The sequence below is a fragment of the Tursiops truncatus genome, chromosome X (assembly GCF_011762595.2).
Source record: "Tursiops truncatus isolate mTurTru1 chromosome X, mTurTru1.mat.Y, whole genome shotgun sequence".
Taxonomy (NCBI): Eukaryota; Metazoa; Chordata; class Mammalia; order Artiodactyla; family Delphinidae; genus Tursiops; species Tursiops truncatus.
Window position 1 is genome coordinate 105,659,291 of NC_047055.1, and position 23,794 is coordinate 105,683,084.

The 23,794-nt window shown below is 36.1% G+C and overlaps 1 pseudogene; it reads right to left on the reverse strand.

The window, feature by feature from the left end:
• Positions 1-6,961: 6,961 nt before the first annotated feature.
• LOC101334762 (dynein light chain 1, cytoplasmic-like) lies at positions 6,962-23,695 on the reverse strand (annotated as a pseudogene).
• Positions 23,696-23,794: the final 99 nt, after the last annotated feature.

The following is a 23,794-nucleotide window of genomic DNA, read 5'->3' on the forward strand; positions in this document are numbered from 1 at the left end:
AATATTAATTAGATGTTTAAATGTTAAAAATTGCTTTTTTCACTAAGAAATATTTTATTAGGATTGTTTTTATAAGATGTTAAGATTATTTGTGTTTGTTAATTCTAGTTAAACTTCTTTAGTATAATATTAATTATATATTTATATATAATTATATGTACAATATAATTATATAATATGCAATACAATTTAGATAATTTCTTCATGTAGCATTTTGCACAGTTGTATTTTTTATCTATATCTATTTTATTCAGTAAAATTTTTTTGGAGATGGGGACAATGCCTCAACATTTTTGTGCTCATCACATTGTCAGTCTGTGTTTGGGTCGAAATATGTAATCAATACATTCTTCTAGGAACAAATGAATATCTGGAAATTACTGCTTTCCAGCTACTAAAATGAAGATTTACCCTTTTAAATTTTATTTCCAGATTACTCTAAAAAATAAATCATGTTATTTATATGTAAACACAGAGGAGACATAAGTCTCTTAGAATTTGGCTGAATTCTTTGAATAATGCATGATTACTTTGCTTTGTAGACTAATGTATCAATGAATTGATCTCACTCTGCAGAAATGTTACCTAAGATTTTTAAAATATTTTTCTTCAAATTTTGAGGAATAAAAATGTATTAGGGTGAACATTTACTAGCAGATGCTGAAAAAATCCTCATTCATAAATATTTAGATCTTCATTTGATGAGAAAAATATAAGATTACAGTATATGTCACAGTCTTTCCCACCTAAGTGTGTAACTGTATTCATGAATTATTCCTATTGCAGATGTAATGTCTTTCAAAGTATTTTATTACAGCAATGTATTTCCCCTAGGAGGAGTGTTTATAAATATATGAATCAAGGTGATACATTTTGTGTTATTATTTCTTGCCTTCTTCCTGGATTTGCTTCCATGATTTACAAAATATTTTACAACAAAATGAGCCAATAGGAATTGCCATATTGAAGTAGACAAAGGATTCAGTTATCTTGGCAACTATTATATGAATGTGTTTTTTGTTATTGTTCTTAAAACTAGAGAAATGCATATTTGCAACAAAATTATTTCTAAATGATTAGCTTCTCTCCCAAATAATCTAAATTTAAAGCCTATCTGTTTAGAATTCTTCAGATTATGGTCATCTAGAAAAATTTTACACCGTAAGTTAACCATGTGCTCAGTCTGCATGCCAGCTTAGTTGTGTCTCTGTTTTCTGACATTAGAGATATGTATACAATTTATATCATTGTCACTTCAGAGTAACTTTGATCAATTTAGATGAACAAAACTAAGTTCTAAAAAAAGTTGTAAGCAATTTGAAAATCTTTTGTCCCTGTGTTTTCTTTTAACCTTTAAATCGGATGAGATTTTTCTCCTTGATTTTGTTTCTTTTACCCAAGGTTTCAATGGTTCTATTTTTTGAATCACTTTACTCTGAAATAATTATAGTATGCCAGGTCCTCATTATTCCATATAACTACATATTCTGTCCTCATCCCTGCTGATGCATGACTGAGTGGTGGAATAATGCAATGCTCTCAGGTTGTTGAAATTGACAAAATGGCCTAGCAACTAATTGGTGGATCTTAGAAGCTAATACCTGTTTCTCTTTTTGATTCATTTGGACATGACTGGACACATCTAATCAAGTTTCTTTGCCTTGAAACTTCAGTTTCTACAGGTCCATGAGAGCAGGGACTTCATCTCTTTTGTTCACAACCGTATATCCAGAGCTCAATAAGTGCCTAGCATATAGTAGGCACTCAATAAATATTATTGAGATAATTAATAAAATGAATTGTAGTAATTAGGTAATTAGTGAATCAATGAATCTATGCTTACATTACATAGCTAGATTGCAAAACCAACTTAAAAGTGTTCATATATCAAAATGGTTAGACTCAGGAGATTCAGAGTCGTGCTGTGTGATCTCATGTAAGTTATTAAGTCTGAGTCTATTTTTTCTTATTTGTAAAGGCAAATAATTATAATATCATAAAGATTAAATGGGATAATACATATTCAGTGGTTATGTCTGTCACATCATAATCAATACATAAAGTTATTTTTATTATGGACAGGAATTTAATTTGGGAATTCACTCTCAGAAACTAGGATTAGAACAGGGCATTTTATAAACTTCATCTAACTGTTAAAAAATATTAGACATTAAAGAACAAAGCATTTGGTAAGGATTATGAAGGGGCTTGGAAATAGGAGAAAAGAAAAAAATAGGAGCTAATAGACATTTTAATTTTTTAAAAAGTATCCAACACTACTGTCAAAATTAGGTTCTTAGAACACCATACTTCTAGGATTTCTGAAATTAAAATAACTATCTGACATTAAAATGTCTACTTTTAGTCCTAATATTCACGTTATTTGTATCAGGAAAATATTTATGGTGATTCTAGATACCTGAATATATAGGGATAAGAATCTTCCAATATTCCTAATTTTCTTACCTCAATCTAAAAGCATTCCTGCAGTTCTCAGGCAGGGGTAACAAATAGGTTTCAAACCATTTCCAGGCTAATCACAGAAGTTGACAGTGACCACTCAGAGTGCTAAATTGATCCTGAAACTGCAATTTCATTCTCAGGGTTTCAGGGAGACACACTTGCCATGTCCATGCCATTTTGCTCAAAGAAAGTGGGCCTCAATTCCTGGTTGCACATTAGAGTCATATGGGAAATTTTTAACAAATATCATTGCCTAGACTCTACCCTAAACCAATCCAGTCAGATTCTCTGGGGCTGAGGCCCGGGTATCAGTACGTTTTAAACTTTGCCAAATGATGTTAATGTATAGCCGTGTTTGAGAGCCTTGGTTCCCATATGAGCTGATATACTAACCCATCTGCCACCCAGTAAATCTTATTTTTATTCTATCTTCAAGTCAAATATGCATGAAATATTAAAGTAGCTCTAATAGAAACATTTTAATTTGCAGATCCTGACCAATTCTAGGTTAACATAAATCTTACCTAGGATCATTATTATACCACTCATTTGTGCTTTGTCCACATTTTTCTACCTGTATATCATTAATAATCCTAAAATGCAGGTGTGTGTGAGGATGGGGCTGTGGGAAAGGATATGGTAACTGTCTTGAATACCCAAGACCCATAACAACAGTACTGTGTCCAATCAACTGAGAAGGAATTTGTAAAAATTATAAGATAACTACAATCATTGGGCAATTCTAAACTCCTGTTTTAGAAAAGTTTGTGTATTTTTGTCCATGATCTAAATATCCTAATAACTGAATGCAATTCTAAAAGTGTATCACAGATAAGTTTTAAAATTATACCTGATTAACTGGGAAATACTACTACTGGCCTTTGAAATCGGTTCTTCTAAAATACAGATTATGCCATGTCAAGATATTATCTGAGATTACATGACTCTGTCTTCTTCCTGACTCTATTGCTTTGCAGAGGCATCATTATCCTGAATTTAGTGCTTATAATAATGTTTTTCATTTTCTTATTCCCACATTTATATAGCCCTAAACAATATAGAATATTATTTTGTATATTTTTATGTTGTTTTTCCCAAGTGTGATAATCATCTTCAGAAAGTTCTCAGTCATTTTTATTTCTTTAAACATCTTACACATACTTATTTTATCATCTTTATCTGATAATTTTAATATCTCAATTTCTTGGTCATCAAAATCTGTCCTTTTCTTCCCTCCTCACTTTTGCTTATTCGGAGCTTCAATTCAACGAATTTTATGTAAGGACAGCTGGTGAGTCCTTTTTTGAGGTTAACTTCTTCCAGAAAGGCGATGCATTTTACCTGTGTGAGGTGGCCCAAATTACTAACAACTTAGAATGTCTTTAATTTTGTGGCATGAAGTTTTACAGACTATGTGGTAGCAAAAATAGGAACTCATATCATAAGTGAGAGCAGGAATGAAGTTGTGAAATCTCAGTGAAACCATTTTAAAATTTCCTTCCCAGAACCCAAACCTAGATAGGTAATTGTACTTGTCATTGGCCCTTGACAGGAGGTTGGGTTTTTTTTTTGTCTAATTCATACTTTCACTGAAGGTGAAGATCTTGGCTTGGCCTGGGGTTTTTCTTGTTCCACCTTTGCCTGTTCCCTGTTCCACTTCTTGCTAGGAGCAAAGGACTTGTTTCCCTCTCCTTCAACCAGCTATGGAGGTGCAAGTGTCTTGGATACTGAGAAAGGCACAGAATTTCCCAAATACAAAGAGCGTAGTTTCAGCTTCATTATATCATTTGATTCGTAGCTTCCTCTTCATTTCTGTATGGCTCCTGATGATTTCCCTTAGCTTCCTGAAAGCTCAGCTATATAATTAAATACCGGTTGGTCATGTTTATCCAGCATATCTAGGTGATTTGTAACAGGCAGTTTTTCAGAGGAGTTAGCCTGCCTTATCACTGAAAGCAGATGTGTCCTGTATTACTAAAAGAATTGATGAGGAAGCTTCTGGTAACGAAGTGTATCATCCACTTCTTACCTCATCTATTCATTCACTTGACAAATATTAACTGAATGTCTCCTCTGTGTCTCCCTCTTCTGTACCCTGGGGATAAAGTGGTCATCAAAAACTGTTGCTACTGTCAAGGAGCTTACATTCTAGTGGGAGAAACAAATGACAAATTAAATGTGTGTGTGTATGTGTACATCTCACAAATATAAGGTATATACTATACAGACACATATATATAAGAACATATCATATTCCCAGGTAGCTCTCAAAGAAAAGCAGATTCTTGGGTCAGCATGTGATCAGTGATATTTTAGATATAGTGAAGGTTTCTCAGAGGAGGATACACTGATCAGGTATCAGGTAGAAAAGTAGTGAGGTATCTTAGCAGATGGACAGGGGTTGTATGAGTCCTCCGGACAGAGACAACGTTATTAAGTACAAAGACTTAAGAATGGGAGTTGAAATGTTTTTCTGGAATTAAAAACTCAGGAAAATATAATCCTTTTAGGGAAAGAAGAACTTTTGGAACACTAAATCGGTCAGTTGGTCATTGAGGAGCTAGAGGTTTCCTAATCAGTTTATTCATAGTCAAATCAGTCGTTCAGCCAAATAAAAAAATATTGAGTGCTTCATATATTAGGTGTTGCGTGAGACACAAAAGTTAAACACCAGTAACTCAATGTGCACTCACAGTTTAATAGGGAAAGTAAGGAATAACCTCATGGAAAGTAATACAGTCATGAAAAGTATTTTAATTACTGTCATCTTATTGCTTCCAGAAAAATAACATAGAACATCATGTCATACTCTTTTCAATTTATTAATTTAATAGCTTTAAAATTGTAGCTATATTATATGTATATGTAAGCACTAATATTATATGTATTTTTACAAAATTGCTAACATTTACCAAAAGTTACTTGGATTCTTTCCAGTTTCTCTTGGTTTCTCGTCTCTCCAGCACCAGCTCAGATTACCTTGACCTTTTCGTCAAAGCAAAAGAGAAAACAGAGAATAGCCCTTTTAAAAACACAAAAACAACAACAAACTTAAAAATACCTTTAAAATAATTGTTTTGAAAAAAAAGGGGAAAGAGTACAATTTCCCACAAAATTCGTGATAAGAGCTAGCAACACAATTGTTAATAATGCCTAGATCTCTTGCCTTAATAAGGCTCTGGATCCTTACAGCCCTTTCTTCTAGTACATAATACAGATATCTCCCACTTAATATCAGTAATACATTCCTGAAGTGAAAAGTTCTAAGCAGAAATGCTAAGTTGGAGCTGATTTCCCATTGTTTGAAATGGGAAATATGTTTCTCATCACATGTGTAGAGCAATGATCTCTGAAAGAAAGGAAACAAATGAAGTGAGTCCTATGATCACTCAGTGTAATACCTAGAGAGAGTTTTCAGACCAGAACACAGGGTGGTGAAAGTCAGGGTGAGCCCAGCAGTGTACCTGAGTTGAAGAGATGGACTTGGGAATTTGGGAACATCAGGGTAAGGAGTTCACAGGGCAGAGTAAAGGAGAAGAGAGAGTTGCAGTGAGAAATCTCTGAAGATCTGCAGAAGCACCAACCCCCCCCTCCACTGAGTCTTCATCTGAGTATCAGAACATTCACATGAGGAAGCTACCTGAAGCCAAGGGACGAATAACCTGAAAGAAGCAGGCAGAAAAATCTCCAGGCTTAAGTGGAACAGAAATTATTGGTGTTCTCACCAGCCTGAGTCGAAAAATTATAATACGCGAGGTATCAGGTAGACTATTCAGAAGGATATTGGCTCACTTAAGGGGCAAGATAAGACCTAGACCAAAGGCTTCTCTGGTCCTGCTTAACAAAGCTCAAAAGCAAGTTTAAAAGGATCAAACCCCAAGGAAAAAAAATGAAGAAAACTTCACCAAGACTCATCATAATCAAATTGCTTAAAACCAGTGACAAAGAGGGGGGAACACATTTTGCAGAAAGAAACAAATATAAGAATTATAGCAGACTATTGTTTTGGAAACAGTATGAATCAGGAGACAGTGGAACAGTATCTTTAAAGTACTGAAAGAAAATAACATCAACCTTGAATGATATAGCCAGTAAAAATATATTTCAGTAATAAAAGTGAAATATTTATTCAAACATACAAAAAGCAAAATCATCACTAGCCAACATGCAGTTTTATTTGTATTTATTTATTTTAAAACACACATTTCTCTAACAGATGTATCTATTTTTTTTTGAAAGAAATAGACTATGAGGAGGGAAAATACGTGGCAGAGAGTTAAGGAATAGAACATATATACAAATGTAAGTTGTTTTATTAATTGTTTTAGAACCACAACAAATTAGTACAGAGAATGCCTTGTATAAAACAACACAAAAAATGTTCAAAGATCGAGGTGTTGCCTTAGGCAAGGCTGAAGATTTAAGTCCGGTGTTTGGAATTTAGGCTGTAGTCCTTGTTTTTGGATGTATCACTGGGTGTGTGGGACAGTCTGTGCTTTTAACCAGATTTGAACAGAAGAATGACCACTTGGCCCAGGTATAAGTAGATGAGGTATTTGGTTTAATGTGTCATGTAATTACTGAAGTTCTTCCCCACGATTCAGTGCCAGGTGGGATTGTGCTTCTTTTCAAACTCCTTCTTAATATAGGCTGCTATATCCGTCTCTATATTTCTCCAATGCCTGAGTAGCACAGTCCACCAAGTCCTGTTGCATTTTCTCTGACATAACAGCATTTTTAATCACAGCATTTTGGTCACAGTGAAGTAGGGGCAGGCTGACTGCATCCAGTCTGCTGGGGTAGGGGCTGGCCAGACATACAATTTTAAAGGGAGATCTTTGGGTAAAAGGAAATGATACCACATAAAAATCTGCATCTGTACAAAAGACCAAATAACACCAGAATTCGGGAATATGTGAGTAAATACAAAATGGTGTTTTCTTATGTTCTAAATTACACTAAAAGATAATTGAATGCTTAAATAAAAAATAATAACAATGTATTGTGGTATTTACAACAGATGTAAAAATAAACTGTATGACAATAACACAGGGACCAGGAGAAAGTAAATAAATTGTACTATTTAAAGGTTCTTCTACTACAGGTGAAGTGATATATTACTTGAGAGTAGAGTGTTATAAGTTATCTATACTAGAAACACCAAAGCAAAATTTCACCAAAGAGAGTATATGGATTGCGAATATGCACATGAATAGATACTAACATCATTAATCATTAGGGAAGCTTAAAGCGACAACAAAATACCACCATATACTTATTTGAGTGGCTTAAATTTTAAAATAATAATAAACTGACAATATTAAATACTGGCAAACATGTGGAGAAACTGGAATTCTCATGTATCACTGTGGAAATGCAAAATGGTACAGCCATGTTGGAAAACAGTTTGGCAGTTTCTTATAAAGTTAAACATACACTTGCCACATGACGTAGAAACTTCACTCTTAGATATTTACCTAAGTGAAATTATTATATTTCCAGAAGCTTTACTCATAACGCCAAAATTTGGAAATGATGAAAATGTCCTTCAGCTGATGAATGGATAGACAGTGTGGTGTGTGCATACAATGGGATACTACTCAGCAATACAAATGAATGAAATACTGATATCTGTAAGAACATGGAAAAATGTCAAATGCATGTTGGCAAGTGAAAGAAACCAGACCCCAAAATCTACACACTATATTCATCCATTTGTGTAACATTCTGGGAAAGGCAAAACTCTAGGGACAGAAACTGATGGGTGATTGCCAGTGGTTGGGGATATGGGAGGTAATGAATCCAAAAGCACAAAAAACAATCAAGCAAAAAAATCAAAGCCCAAGAATTCCTATCTTGAACCCAGGCTTGCTCAGTTCCAAAGCTCCTGTGCTCTTGATAATAATCCAGTGATGGATAACATGTTCCAGGTTAATTAAAGGGAGAGAAGTATGAGAGTGCATACTCATTACGCATATGAGTATTTCTCATACTCATTAACTCATATTCTAAAACACCACTATTCTTGTATTACTTGCTTGGTTCTCCAAGTGTGCTGCCCAGAGCAACAATGTCAGCAGCATCTGGGAACTTGTTAGAAATACAAATTCTCAGGCTCTATTCCCAGACCTACTGATTCAGAAACTCTGTGGGTGGGGGTAGATTCAGTAATCTGTGTTTTAACCAGCCCTCCAGATGATTCTGATGTGCACTAAAGCTTGAGAACTACAGATCTACATTAACTCATTAGTTCTCATTACTTCAAACAATAAATGCATATTAGTTGAGTTACTTTCAGTTAATCTGCTTTGGAACACTACTCATCTGTGAAGTCCCTTATGAAATACCAGCTTTGTGAAACCTCCCATTCCTCCCTGCCCCTCCACAATACATTGTTTATACCTTTATTAAACATGCATTTCCTTTCACCTTGTATTATATTTCATTGCTGACATGTCTATAACCTTCACTAGAATGCCAGTTCCATGGGGCATGGATTCTCATATTTCAGGACTTATAAAACTCATTGCCAGTATAATTTGAGTAAGGGCAAATCCAGCTGGTCATAAAGGTTAAAATAATTGGGAAGTATCAGTTTCCAAGGTACATAAAGTTTCAGACTTGGTTCAAGTAAATCATTTACATTTAGTGGTCATCACCTTTTCAAACTCATAGAAATGAGGGTGGGGGTATGGCAGCCATGAAAATGTTGCTCACAAATCTCCTACTGTGGGACATAATTGATCAATAGCCTCGGCTGTTGAGCTCTGAATCCATCACAGCACTTCCCACAGGTTGCTTCTAGCCAATGATTCCTGCAAGGTATAGGACTTCTCTAAGGAGCAACTTTGGCTCAAGGACTCCCCATCAACCATACTGAAACTTTCTTAAAACTGTACTGCAGTCTAAGACTTTTCCTACCCAACCTTCCTTCCATCTGTCTTCCACAGGTGTCCAAATTGCATAGTGGTCTGCTAAACTTCTTTCAGTACCCTCCCCCCTTTCCATAGCCATTTCTCCCAATAAATCTCTGCCTTATTTAATCCTGTCTTAGTGTCTGCTTCTCCCAGAATCTGAACCAACATTGGGGATATCATGTCTAGTTTGAATTCCATGAGTAGTTTTGTTTCACATAAGCAATTGTTTTGTTTTTAATGCGTGGACAATGTTACCTGGGTAAATGGCCACTTCCCCCTTGCAGATTGGCTACTAGAAAGCTGAGAACAATAGGATGCCTCTATTTTTTGAGCTAATCATTTTTTCTTTAAAATTTGGGTACACTTGTAAATAAAAGTTTAAATTTTTTAAAATTTTGAATTTAATTGTATAGATTATTTAAGCTACATGAAATAATTTCTGAAAAAAAGCCAGGGTAAAAATAACCCAAGTAATGGTCAAATAATAAGGGGTGTGGTCGGGATTGCCATGTTCAACCAGTCCCATATGCTATGTACTTCATGGCTTGAACTGGATGCTTATTGTGAATGGTGCCACCTGTAGTTGTGTGTTGGTCCAGGGTGGTATGCTCAAAGATGGAAAGAACATGCTAATGGAAAACCCAGATAGTGACATGGAGAGGTCCAGTCAAGCAGATAATTTGGGTAACAATATATAGCTGGGTAATAATAACCTTACTAGAATATAAGAAGTAGGGTTTCACTCCTCAAAGTTAAGCTATAGAGCTCTTTATATTCCTGGAATAGGGACCCCACAATGGAGAAAATTTAGAAGCCCTAAGTACTAATAAGAACTCTTCAGGGCAAAAGCAACAGATTAATTTGAAACAAACTGGCTTAAATTAAAAGGTTAATCTAATAAACCATGTAATCACACTGTACAAAAAACGACGACGACCAAAAAAAACACAGCCACAGCTTTAGGTAAGACTCTAACTTTGTCCTGTTAGGGAGGAAAAACTTTTCCTCTCCTCTTTCAGGTTCTGAACCTGTGGCCCTTCGAATTAAACTAATAAATGACAGATTAACAGGAGAAAAGGCACACAATTTTTATGAATACTTACATGCACAGGAGTTTAGAGAAAAGAAGTGAAACTCAAGCAGTTGGACTTGGGGGCTTATGTACCTTTTAACAAAGGAATGAGGGTTAGGCTTCAAGGGGTGATAAATTACGGGAAAGTAATTAAGAAATATATGGGGGAAATAACGGAAGATAAAGGCTACTTTTGTAATGTCTGTTTATGCAAACTCATCTTGGTGTCAACCCCAGTCTTTGACGATAAGAGTTCCTCTTGTCTCCCTGGTACTGGGGCTGGAAGAGGGAGCACTATCCTCAAAGGGAAATTCATACCCAACTTTTAGGAAGATAAGGAGAGGGGAGAGAACTCTTCCTGTGTTTGTTGACTCTCAATTGCCTTCAGCTCAGAATAATCCTTATGCCAAAGTGGCATATTTGGGGTTGAATATTCTGATTGCCTTCAGTTTCAAACATTGTGAAAGGGACCTTGTAGAATGTACATTTGTCATTTGTCAATTTTGGCTGCTCAGAAAATGAAGAGCCTCTGTTTAATTTTACAGAAGTGGTTTTAGGTGCATTCGGCCCACCCAGTATAGCTGGTTTCTCTGTTTTGGTCAGTTCCTCATCCTTAATCTTTGGACCAATAAAGCTGCCAGCACCTCCTGGGGCTACACGCTTCCTCCTTTAGGTTCAGCAGGATACATGTCTGATTTTCCAGAGTCACATGAATGAATGAATGAATAAACACACTGTTTTTCTATTCTTATATTTTTGGATCAATTTGAGATAATTTACTAATAGCTAAATGTGAGTTATTAATTTAAAATATAATAGTAGTAGATTTTAGGTTATAATTAAAATGGGGTTAATAATGAATTATCATTATAAAATAAAATCTTTAAGGGTCAGAGGAACATGTTTGTTTCTAAACATGGAAAATGGACCATGAGCACAGATGAGTTATAAGGCCCCAGCTATCTAAAGTAATTCATTTCAGCGTTAGGGTTTTCATGCAACACAGTTCATTAGGAAAATAAAATATCTCAAACACCCTGTGTTTCTATTGCCATTAGTAGAAGTTGCTTGCATACATCAGGTGTTGACTATTGTCCAGAAGTACTGAAATAATACTTTAAAAGTGTCGCTTTCAATATGAAACATTGATGATTGAAGCATTTTATTTTTCCTGTGAGGGTTAAACATGGATGTAGAACGGCCAGTGAATGAATGTTGAATTGGCAGGAAACAAAGTGTTATATTCTTGAATTCCTTTATGCTAAGGAAAAAATTACTTGAGTCTTCTGTGTCTCAGCTTTCTCATGTCTTAATAGAATCTATTTCATAGGGTTGGTTTAGAAGGAAACATTATATTCAGTACAGTGACTGGCATAGCTCCTGACGCTGATGAAAGATGACTATCAACACAGCTTTTTAAGCGTGATACTTTAAAATTATCATGCATTCCTTGGTCAGGTATTAGGAACTAATCATTAGATGTTGATGGTTTCATTAAAAAGATAATTCAGGGCTTCCCTGGTGGCGCAGTGGTTGGGAGTCTGCCTGCCAATGCAGGGGACGCGGGTTCGTGCCCTGGTCTGGGAGGATCCCACATGCTGCGGAGCGACTGGGCCCGTGAGCCACAATTACTGAGCCTGCGCGTCTGGAGCCTGTGCTCCGCAACAATAGAGGCCACGATAGTGAGAGGCCTGTGCACCGTGATGAAGAGTGGCCCCCCCTTGCCACAACTGGAGAAAGCCCTCGCGCAGAAACGAGGACCCAACACAGCCATAAATAAATAAATAAATAATAATATCACCCCTGATTTAAAAAAAAAAAAAAAGATAATTCAGATTGCTTGTTAAGTCATTCCAAAAATATGTATTGTGCTCTTTTGAATATTAAGCACTGTGCTAGATCCAGCAGATGACTGAGTAAAAATATCTGTCCTCAGTCAGCTCATGGTTTGGTCAGGAGGTAAAAATAATTTAAAATTAATGTTAAAAAAACAAACAAAAAACCCCTGAACTCCTAGATAGAGAGAACAGATTGGTGGCTGCCAGAATGGGGGTGGGAGTCTGGCAAAATGGGTAAAAGTGGTCAAAAACTACAAACTTCCAGTTATAAAATAAATATGTCTGGGTATGTAATGTACAGCATGGTGACTATAGTTAACAACACAGTGTTGCATATTTGAAAGTTGCCAAGAAGGTAGATCTTAAAAGTTCTTATCACAAGAAAAATAAATAAATTTGTAACCTTGTGGTGATGGATATTAAGTAGACTTACTGTGGTGATCATTTCACAATATATACATATATCAAATCATTATGTTGTACTCTTGAAACTAATATGTTATATGTCAGTTACATGTCCACTTAAAAATCAGTGTTAAACAAAGATAATAAAATTATATACTGAACTCTGCTTAAGGGACCAGAGTGGTAACAAACTAGCAATGTCAGTATATCTACTGTACTAATAATAAGAGCTAACATTCATTTACTGCTTATTATGAGACAGGTACTGTTCCAAGCTCTTTTTATATATTAACTTATTTAATCCTTACAACAACCTGATGAAATTGATGCCATTATTTTCCTTTCCAGTTAAGGAAACTGAGGTACAGAAAGGCTAAATAACTTTCCTAAGGTTATTCAACTAGTACGAGGTAAGATAAACCAACCCCAGCCATCTGATTTCAGAGTCTGAGCCCTTAAGCTCAAGGTTGTAGTGCCACTCTGAGGCATCCAAGGTGCCTTTGCAGAGGAAGTAATATAATAATTGAAGCTGGAAGGATGTGCAGGATTGAGCCAGGCAGATTTGGGTGAAAAACACTTCGGTGAGAGGGAGTAGCATGTGTATTGGCAGATAGAACAGGTTATATTCAGACTACTTACATGTAATTTACTATGTCTGTAGCCCAGGTCAGTTATGAAGAAACCAGAGGTGGGGAGACTAGTTAGGAAGTTACAGTCCAGGTGAGAGATAATGAGGGACCAGGCTATGTTGGTGCTAGGTGGAATGGAGTACCTGTTACGTGCTAAATTCTGTAGGGAATACAAAAATGAATGGGACATAACCTTGTCCTCAAAGGGTTTATACTCATGTGGGGAGAGAGATGGTTCATATTAGACTGTAAATTTTACTGGAAACACAAGTTTTGACAACAAGATGAGAGGGAAAATTGACCTTCACAAGTAGAAGGAGAGAAAAAATGCTAATTTTAACATTGATAAGTATAGAATAATTTTAAGGATAAAACGTGATTTCCATGACTACACAATCAGAAATAACCAGCTTTGAAGTAGTTGCCAGAAAAATATTCCAAGGATTATTTATGGGTTTAAAGTTAAATTTGTCAGTAATATAATTCATTTAAGAAAGGAGGGATGAAAATGGGATGTGTACACTGAAGCAGAGGCTCTAAAAACAGCAAGCTTTCCTCCCACAGCTGTCAGCAGTGGTCAAGTGTTATGAGAATACTATGTCTGCTATGGGGCTTTGAAATCAATATCAGTAACTTGGAGAGGGTACAGAATGTGATAAAGGGTTTAGGAAATAGGAGAACCAAGCAAAGGATAAAGGTATTCTGACTATTCTGAACACACTGACCTGTGCAAGCATGCCAAGAGCAGCCCCACATCTAGAAAAGACACAGGCTCTATTTAAAAAGACATGGACTTACATTTTAAAAGTTTCAGCTAGTTTAACTGGAAATCGCTTTGAATGTATGTACTTCTTTTATGCTCTGAAATTTCCTGGAAAATTAAATACAACATGCATTTTAATGAAGCGCCGTAAGTGTTAAAGACGGAAGGGGTTGAGCATCAAGGAAATTAGAATTTTCTTTAATATCATTATCTTAGCCCACTTGAACACATCTAGGATTTTATATCACCGTTAAAACACTTTGAAACAAATTAACATTTACTAAAGAAACTTTATGATTTCGTTTACAAAATTCTGACATGGCAAATTTCATGTTACACTAGCAGTCAGATGTATTTACTCATAAAAGTTTAATTCATTAAAATTATTCCATACATATACATTCATATATATAAATCATAGACATATGATCTTGATTAATAAACGTTCGGTACTATATTTAGTATACTTTTGTAAAGTGCTTATTGTGTGTTAGGCAGTTTTCAAGGTGTTTGGGATTCATCAGTGAACAAAACAGGCAAAATGTGCTGCCTTCCTAGAGTTTACATTCTACTGGAGTAAGGAAGATGGTGAAAAATAAACATAATAAATGAATAAATGTTCTAGTATGTTAAAGCTGATGAGTACTGTAGGAAAAGGAAACCGAAGCAGAAGAAGGTTAGGGAAATCAGGAGGGCTGGAGGTGCTGAGAACAAGGTGCAGAATTAAATAGAGTGGTCAGAGTATCATCCTTGGGGAAGTGAGAATTGAGCAAAAGCTCGAGAGGAAGAAGACAGCCATGGGAAAGATAAACAATACTCTGGTGTACGAATGTTCTAGGCAAAGGAAACGGTTAGTACAAAGGCCCTAAGAGAAGAGGGTGCCTTATGTGTTTGTGACAGCAAAGAAGCCAATGTGGCTGGGGCAGAGTGAACGGGGGAGAAAAATGAAGAGAAGATCAGAGAAATGGGGGATGCAGACCATGTAGGGCATCCTAGGCCATTGTAAACTTTGACTTTTGACTCTGAATAAAATGGAGTTACTAGAGGGTTTTGACTAGAGGAGTGACATGGTCTAACTTCTATTTTAAAATATCACTGGTGGACTTCCCTGGTGGTGCAGTGGTTAAGAATGCGCCTGCCAATGCAGGGGACACAGGTTCTAGCCCTGGTCCGGAAGACTGCACATGCCGCAGAGCAACTAAGCCCATGCGCCACAGCTACTGAGCCTGCGCTCTAAAACCCACGAGCCACAACTACTGAGCCCGTGTGCCACAACTACTGAAGCCCACGCACCTAGAGCCAGTGCTCTGCAACAAGAGAAGCCACTGCAATGAGAAGCCGGCACACCTCAACAGAGTAGCCCTCGCTCACTGCAACTAGAGGAAGCCCGTGCAGCAACAAAGACCCAATTCAGCCAAAAATAAGTAAATAAATTTAAAAATTTATTTAAAAAGAGACTGTGGAAAATAAAAAGGCATAAAACATCACTGGCCACAGTGTTGAGAAGAGACTGTAAGGAGGAAAGGATAAAAACAGAAGACCAGTTAGGAGATTGTACTGCAATAATCCAGGCAAGAGAGGATGGTTCCAAAGTTGTAGCAGTGGAGGTGGTGAAAAGCGGCTGAAATTGAATAAATGGAAAAAGCAATTTCTATAATTTAGTTTCATTTTGTTTTCAGTTTTCCACTATAGACCTTAATGGAGTTTTCTGAGGTCTTCAAAATGCTGTCAGAAAATATTTATTTAGTCCCCACTTTTTATCATAGTTTCATAGCAGACACTGAAAGATATGAAATAGGTAACAAATGCCTATCCTAGCCTTAGAAGTGTCTGCACTATAATTCTAAATAGTTTACTATCAATTTAGAGGATAGAAGAATATGTGGGAAATTTGACTGTGACCCTACCAGGGATAATTTAGCTGTTCTGATTGGTAGAAAGGAATCACCTTTTTAGCTCAATGCTCCAAAACTGTCCTTGAAGTTATTCACTGTGGAAGGAAGACATCTTTCTATCAAGTTTGAAAAATAGCATTGGTCTGTGCTGCCTCAAAAATGTAATTGCTGGTTGCATGTGCTATTTAAATTTAAGTGAAAATTGTTTAAAATTAAATCAAAACTGAAATTTAGTTCCTCAGTCATAATAGCCACATTTCAGGTGCTTCATAGCCACATGTGGTCAATGGTTACTGTATTGGAGAGAACAGATTTATAACTATTCCATCATCCCATAAAGTTCTATTGGGTAGCACTGCCTAGGTGCTTGTAAGGAAAATTATATACCAGATGTTCCTGGTATCCCTCTTTCTAGATTCAATCAGTTTGGATAACTACAAAAAAAGGAATAGGAAAGAAAACACAAACGTTGTATCCCTTATGTATTCTAATGAAATACCACCCCTGTGTTTTTCCCGTTTCTTTTGCATTTGTCTTTCATGGCTTTTTTCCTTTTCCTTTTTCTTTTTTGTCTTGAATTTCTTGGTGCTATCTATATTTTCCACCACCTAGAATTAGAAATCAACTCTTTTGTTTCAAATGTGAATTCCCCACCCCCAATTTATAAGCTGCTACTTTATATAACAAAAGAATTGATTTCTGAAAGCACTATTCAGACATTAGCAAAACCAGCAATTGGAATTATCATTCAAATCAATGTCCCTTATGAGCATTAACAGGCAATGTTAAGACTTAGTCTTATTTTTAGACTCTTCCACATTCCTCTACTATATGATTTTTAATCAGTCCTATATGATAGCAGGCATCTTTCTTTGCTTCTTACGTTTCAGCTTGCTTTCTTATCATTTTTGTGCAGTGCTACTTATTTAGACTTCTTTCTAACTGAAGCGGCAAGTGTGGATTTATTCAACTTACACGATGATTTATTTTCTTGGGGAACAAAGAATAAATATTATATATTAAATTAATGATTCTAACATGAGCCTGCTTAGGTAATTCAGGTAATTTCTACTTACCATCTCCTCTTGGGGCCAGGTTAATTTGAAGTAGGCTACAAAGCTAGACTTGGGATTTGATAATTTTCCTCTTCACTTAGGTCCACCTCCTCCCCCACTTTCCCGTGCTCTGCTCTGCTCTATGTCACAGACCAAAGAGGGATGATTCCCCAGATCCCTGCCAAATTGGTTCTTTTGGGGCTTCACCAATGGCTGGGGCTGGAGGTAAGAAGCCAAGGTATGTCTTCCTCTCTCTCTTTCCTTCCTGAGGTATCTTTATCACTGTCCATAGTAACTCTGGTTGCAGCTCCCACAAGGCAGCGCTTTCCTCTGCAGTACCAGCTCCAACCTTGCAGCTCATTTTATGAGTTCAGCTCCTGCTAGGCGGGCACTCCTCCACGTTTCTAGGTTCTCCTTGGCAGCTAGCTGTGCTGCCCCTCAAACAGGCCCTCCTCCAAGTTTCTAGCACCTGTAAAAGAACTCAGACCCTGGGCTCTGGTAACATCAGCTCCTGCTATAGTCCTTCCAGCGTAGTAATTGCAGCAGTTTTTTGTATTTGATAAGCTCTGGGCTATCTACCCTCTCCCTGTTGTTTTTTCAGCTCTTCTAACAATTTGAGACTAGCTTCTCATATAAAACTCCCTTTGTTGAACTACCTGACATGCCATCTCTTTTCCTTAATTGTACTATGACTGATAAACCCCAATAGCATGGTATCTAAAAGTAGCAGGTAGGCACAAAAACAAATGATCTCAGGGTCAGAACTGTGCTTGAAATCCAGACATTCCAATTTCTGAGTGTGTCACTAAAGAAGATACACACTTGGAGTTTCAATATCCTTACCTGTAAAGTTTGGAAAATAATTCCAATTCCATTTGTTGATCACAAATACTGAATGAGATTATTTAAATGAGTGCTCTTAGAAAATATCTAGCAGGAGATACACAATGAATATTCAAATGATTGTAAAATGTTTTCATCCTTCATTTAGGAAACAACTTCACTGTTGTAACTTTAGCTTTTAGATCTTTATCTAATTAGCAGACCTCAAACAAGATTGATCTGAAAGGAAATTTAACCCTTTCAGATTCATATGTGTTTAAATCTGCATTACTATTTTGCTCAGAGGTTGAGTGAGGGGTATATTCTTGCTATTTAAAAAGACTAATTCATCGAAAAATAAATCATACTCAGGCTGTTGTGCAATCTTTTACACTAAAATATATATTCTAGCGTTCTGAGTTTTTCTGTCCTTGAAGAGCAATGGGAGAAATCTGTCCACAATTTTATTAAACCCTCCTTTCCTATTGTCACCAAGACATCCATCTCTGGTAGCCCAAAACTAAGTGGTTTGAAATGTAAACAATATTATGAGCAAAATCTTCCAGCAATGAGCACAATTTGCAGACACCAGTCACTGAGGCTTACCTCTTGTCATTGGCAGATACATTTCTAACTTCCTTGTTTCAGGCAAAAGTGTTGCCCTATAATTAGAGCAATTCCAAATATTACAGGATTATGTTTTAACCAACTACTTTACATTTTAATCACATTTTATTGTGAACTATAATATATATTGAGGAAATTGTACAAAGCAGGCATTTACAACTCAATCCTTTCTCATATAATGAACTTCTGTTCAATGATCCTCAAGATCAAGGAATAAATAAAGCCATCAACCTAAAAACCTCATTCAGACTCTGTCATAATCACTACAACTCTCTTCCAAAGAGAATCTGAATTTTATGGTAGTTATTTCCTGCTTTTCTTTATAGCTTTACCTCCTTAGAATGTGTCCTTAAACAGTATGATTTATGTGTACCTGATCTTTTACGCTACTTGGAGTAATGTAGAAGAAGTGTTCTGCATTTCTCTTCTCAGCATTATGTTTATGGGAAACATACATGTAGTTCTAATTCATCCATGTTTATCTTTCATAATATTTCATTGTTTGACTTATCATAATTGATCCATTTTACTTTTCAGTGAGTTTGAGATTATTTTCAGTTTGAGATATTACAAATAATGATGCTAAGCATATTTTTGTATATGTTGCTTGCTATATATGTGCCTACACTTCTTTTAGGTAGAGATGTGAGAGTAGAATTGCTGAGTCATAGGGCAAGAATATCTTCAATTTTGGTAGATAATATCGAACTGTATTTCAGAGTACTTTAAACAATTTATATTTTTATCAGTACCTTAATAGAATTCCCATTGCCTACATCCTTGACAATATCGGGTATTTGTGTGTGTGTGTGTGTGTGTGTGTGTGTGTGCGCGCTCATGTGCATGTTTCTTAAATTTTAGTGGCATCTCATAATTTTAATTCGCACTCTGTTGATTACTAATGAACTGAGCATATTTTATATGTTTATAGACTACTTGGACATCCTTTTCTGGGAAGGGAAGCTTAAAGATTTGGCTCAATTTTATTCCCTATTTTCTATTGGGTTGTCAGGCTTTTTCTTGTTGATTTTTAGTTCTTTATTTTTTCAAAGGAAGCCAGTTCTGTATCAGCTGTATGTTTTATAAGGTCTTATACTGCTACATCTCCTTTGCCATTCTTATGATGGCATATTTTGATAAACAACAGTGAAGTAAAAGGTTGACTAAATGAACTACATTAAAATTAGGAACTTTTATTGTCTCAAGAAAATTAATCAGTCAAAAATTCTCACAAAATATTAGCAAATCAGGGGCTTCACTGGTGGCGCAGTGGTTGAGAGTCCGCCTGCCGATGCAGGGGACACGGGTTCGTGCCCCGGTCCGGGAAGATCTCACATGCCGTGGAGTGGATGGACCCGTGAGCCATGGCTGCTGGGCCTACGTGTCCGGAGCCTGTGCTCTGCAACGGGAGAGGCCGCGGCGGTGAGAGGCCCACGTACCGCAAAAAAAAAAAAAAAAAAAAAAAAAAAAAAAATTAGCAAATCAAATCCAACAGCATATTAAAAGCATTATTCACCATGACCAAGTAGGATTCATCCCAGGAATGCAAGGGTGGTTCAACATAAGAAAATTAATCAGTGTAATTCATCACATTAATAGAACCAGGGGAAAAACACATGATCATCTCAACTGATGTAGAAAAGTCACTTGATAAAAATCTAACAGGCTTTCATGATAAAAACTCTGAGAAAAGTAGGATAAAGTTAATGTGATAAAGTTTATTTATGAAAAACCCATAGCTAACATCCATCATACTCAATGGTAAATAACTAAAAGCTTTCCCTCTAAGACCAGGAATGAGACATGGATTCCTGCTTTCACTGCTGCTAGTTAACATTTTTCTGGAAATTCTAGTCAGAGCTATTAGACAAGAAAAAATAAGTAAAAGGCTTCCAAACTGGAAAGAGAGAGGTAAAACTAACTCTATTTGCAGATTACATGATCCTATACTTAGAAAGTCCCAAAGAATCCACAAGAAAGCTACTAGAGCTAATAAATGAATTCAGCAAAGGTGTGGGGTACAGGAACAACACATGAAAATCAGATTTGTTTCTATACACCAGCAGTGAGCAATCTGAAAAGGAAATTATGGAAGCAGTTCTATTTACAGTAGCATCTAAGAGAATTAAATACTTAGGAATAAATAATATACTAAGGAGCTGAAAGACCTGTACACTGAAAACTACAAAACATTGCTGAAACAAAATAAAGATCTCAATAAATGGAAAGATATCCCGTGGTTACAGCTAGGAGGACCAGCATTATAAGATAATAATACTACCTAAAACCATCTACAGATTACATGCTTTTCTATCAAATTTCTAACAGCCTTTTTCACAGAAATGGAAAAGCTGAACCTCAAATTCATATGGAATTGCAAAGGGCACTGAATACCCAAAACAATCGTGAAAAAGAATGAATTTGGCGCACTCACACTTCTCGACTTTGAAACTTACTACAAACCTACAGTAATTAAAACAATATGGTACTGGCCTAAGGGAAGATATATAGACCAATGGAAAAGAATAGATAGCCCAGAAGTAAGCCCTCATATGGTCAATTGATTTTTGACAAGGGTGCCAAAACCATACAACAGAGAAAGGACAGTCATTACAAGAAATGGTGCTGGGAAAACTAGATATTCACATTCAAAAGAATGAAGTTGCACCTTTACCTTACACCATATACAAAAATTAACTGAAAATGAATCAAAAACATAAACAAGAGCTAAAACTACAGAAGGTCCCTGACTTCGAATTTTTTGACTTCACGATGTTATAAAAATGATTCTCATTCAGTAGAAACTATACTTCCGATTTTGAATTTTCATCTTTTTCTGGGCTAGTAATATGTGGTGCCATACATGTTGCTGGGTAGAAGCAACAAGCTGCAGCTACCAGTCAGCCACAGCATCCTGAGGGTAAACAACCAGTATACTTACAACCATTCTGTACCCATACAACCATTCTATTTTTTACTTTCAGTACAATATTCAATAAATTACATGAGATATTCAGTACTTTATTATAAAATAGCTTTTGTGTTAGATGATTTTGCCCAGGGTAGGCTAATGTAAGTGTTCTGGGCACGTTTAAGTTAGGCCAGGCTAAGCTATGATGTTCAGTAGGTTTAGGTGTATTAAATGCATTTTCAACTTACAGTATTTTAAATTTACAATGGTTTTATTGGGATATAACCCCATCATAAGTCGAAAAAGATCTGTATAAGATTCTTGTAAGAATACATCAAGGAAAATCATGACATAGGGTCTGTCTGTGATTCCATGAATTTGACACCAAAAGCACAGGCAACAAAATAAAAATATATATATATATATATATATATATATATATAGGGCTTCATCAAAATTAAGAACTTTGTGCATCAAAGGACACTATCAAGAAAGTAAAAAGACATCTACAGAATGGAAGAAATTGTAAGTCATTCATTTCATAAGGGACTAATATCCAGAATATATAAAGAATTCCTACAACTCAAGAACAACAAAAATAAATAACCCAATTAAAAAATGGGGAAAAGACTTGAATAGACAGTTCGCTAAAGAAGATATACACATGCCCAATAAGTACACGAAAATATGCTCAACATCCTTAGTCATTAGTGAAATATAAATCAAAACCCCAATGAGATAACATGTCATGCATACTAGAATGGCTATAATTTTTTTAATGGAAAATAACATCTGTTGGTGAGGATCTTGAGAAATTGAAACCCTAGTGCATTGCTGGTGAGAAAGTAAAATGGTGAAGCTGCTGTGGAAAAAGGTTTGGCACTTCCTCAAAATATTAATCATAGAACTACCATATAACCCAGCAATTCCACTCCTAGGTATGCATCCAAATACTTTAAAGCACAGACACAAACAGACATTTGTACACCAATGTTCATAGCAGCATTTTTCACAATAGTCAAAAGGAGCAAACAACCCAAGTGTCCATCAACAGATGAGTGCATAAACAAAATGTTGTATATAAAATGGAATATTATTCAGCCATTAAAAAGAATGAAATTTCTCTACAAATAAAAAATGCTGGAGAGGGTATGGAGAAAAGGAAACCCTCCTACACTGTTGGTGGGAATGTAAATTGGTGCAGCCACTGTGGAAAACAGTATGGAGGTTCCTCAAACAACTAAAAATAGAGTTGCCATATGATCCAGCAATCCCACTTTTGGACGTATATCTGGACAAAACTATAAATCAAAGGTACATGCACTCTTATGTTCATAGCAGCACTATTTACAATAGCCAAGACATGGTCGCAACCTAAATGTCCATTGACAGATGAATGGATAAAGAAGATGTGGTATATATATACAATGGAATATTACTCAGCCATAAAAAGAATGAAATAATGTCATTTACAGCAACATGGATGGACCTAGAGATTGTCATACTAAGTGAAGTAAGAAAGAGAAAGACAAATACCATATGACATCACTTATATGTGGAATCTAAAATATGACACAAATGGACGTATATACGAAACAGAAACAGACTCACAGACATAGAGAACAGAGTTGTGGTTGCCAAGGGGGAGGGGTGGGGGGGAGAAATGCATTGGGAGTTTGGGATTAGCAGAGGCAAGCTATTATATATAGGATGGATACACAACAAGGTGTTACTGTATAGCACAGGGAAGTATATTCAGTATCCTGTGATAAACTATAATGGAAAAGAATATGAAAAAGTATATATATATAATTGAATCACTTTGCTGTACACCAGAAAGTAACACATTTTAAATCAACTATACTTCAATGAAAAATAAATTTTAAAAAATTAATGAAATTTTGATATATGCTACAACATGGATGTACCTTGGAAACATTATGGTGAGTGCAAGACTATTCACTTAGACCTATGTGTAGAGGTCCGCACCTCTGGCACTATGGTTATTCTTATTATGGCACCATTGTACAAAGAATGAGGAGGCTTAGGGCAGAGGCTGGCTGAACTTAACCACCTGGGTCAACTTAACCACCTGGTTTTTCACTGTCTTTCTAGTGCTGGATGCTCCCTTATGGGCATGAAAATGAGAAAAAGATCTGCCTACTTCATGACCACCCCAATAGATCCATTCATATGCTTATTTCTCAGACCTCCTTGACCATGATCTTCCATTTGTGCTCCTTCCAGGCAGCTGTCCAACCAGCCAACATATTCAACACTGCACAGGATTCTACGCATATTCTAACCTCAGGCTGCTTATTCCTTCACATCAAGTTGACCAGATACACTGTTTAAAGCTATGTCCATTGGGAGGGTTTCCCCTCACCAATGTCTTTA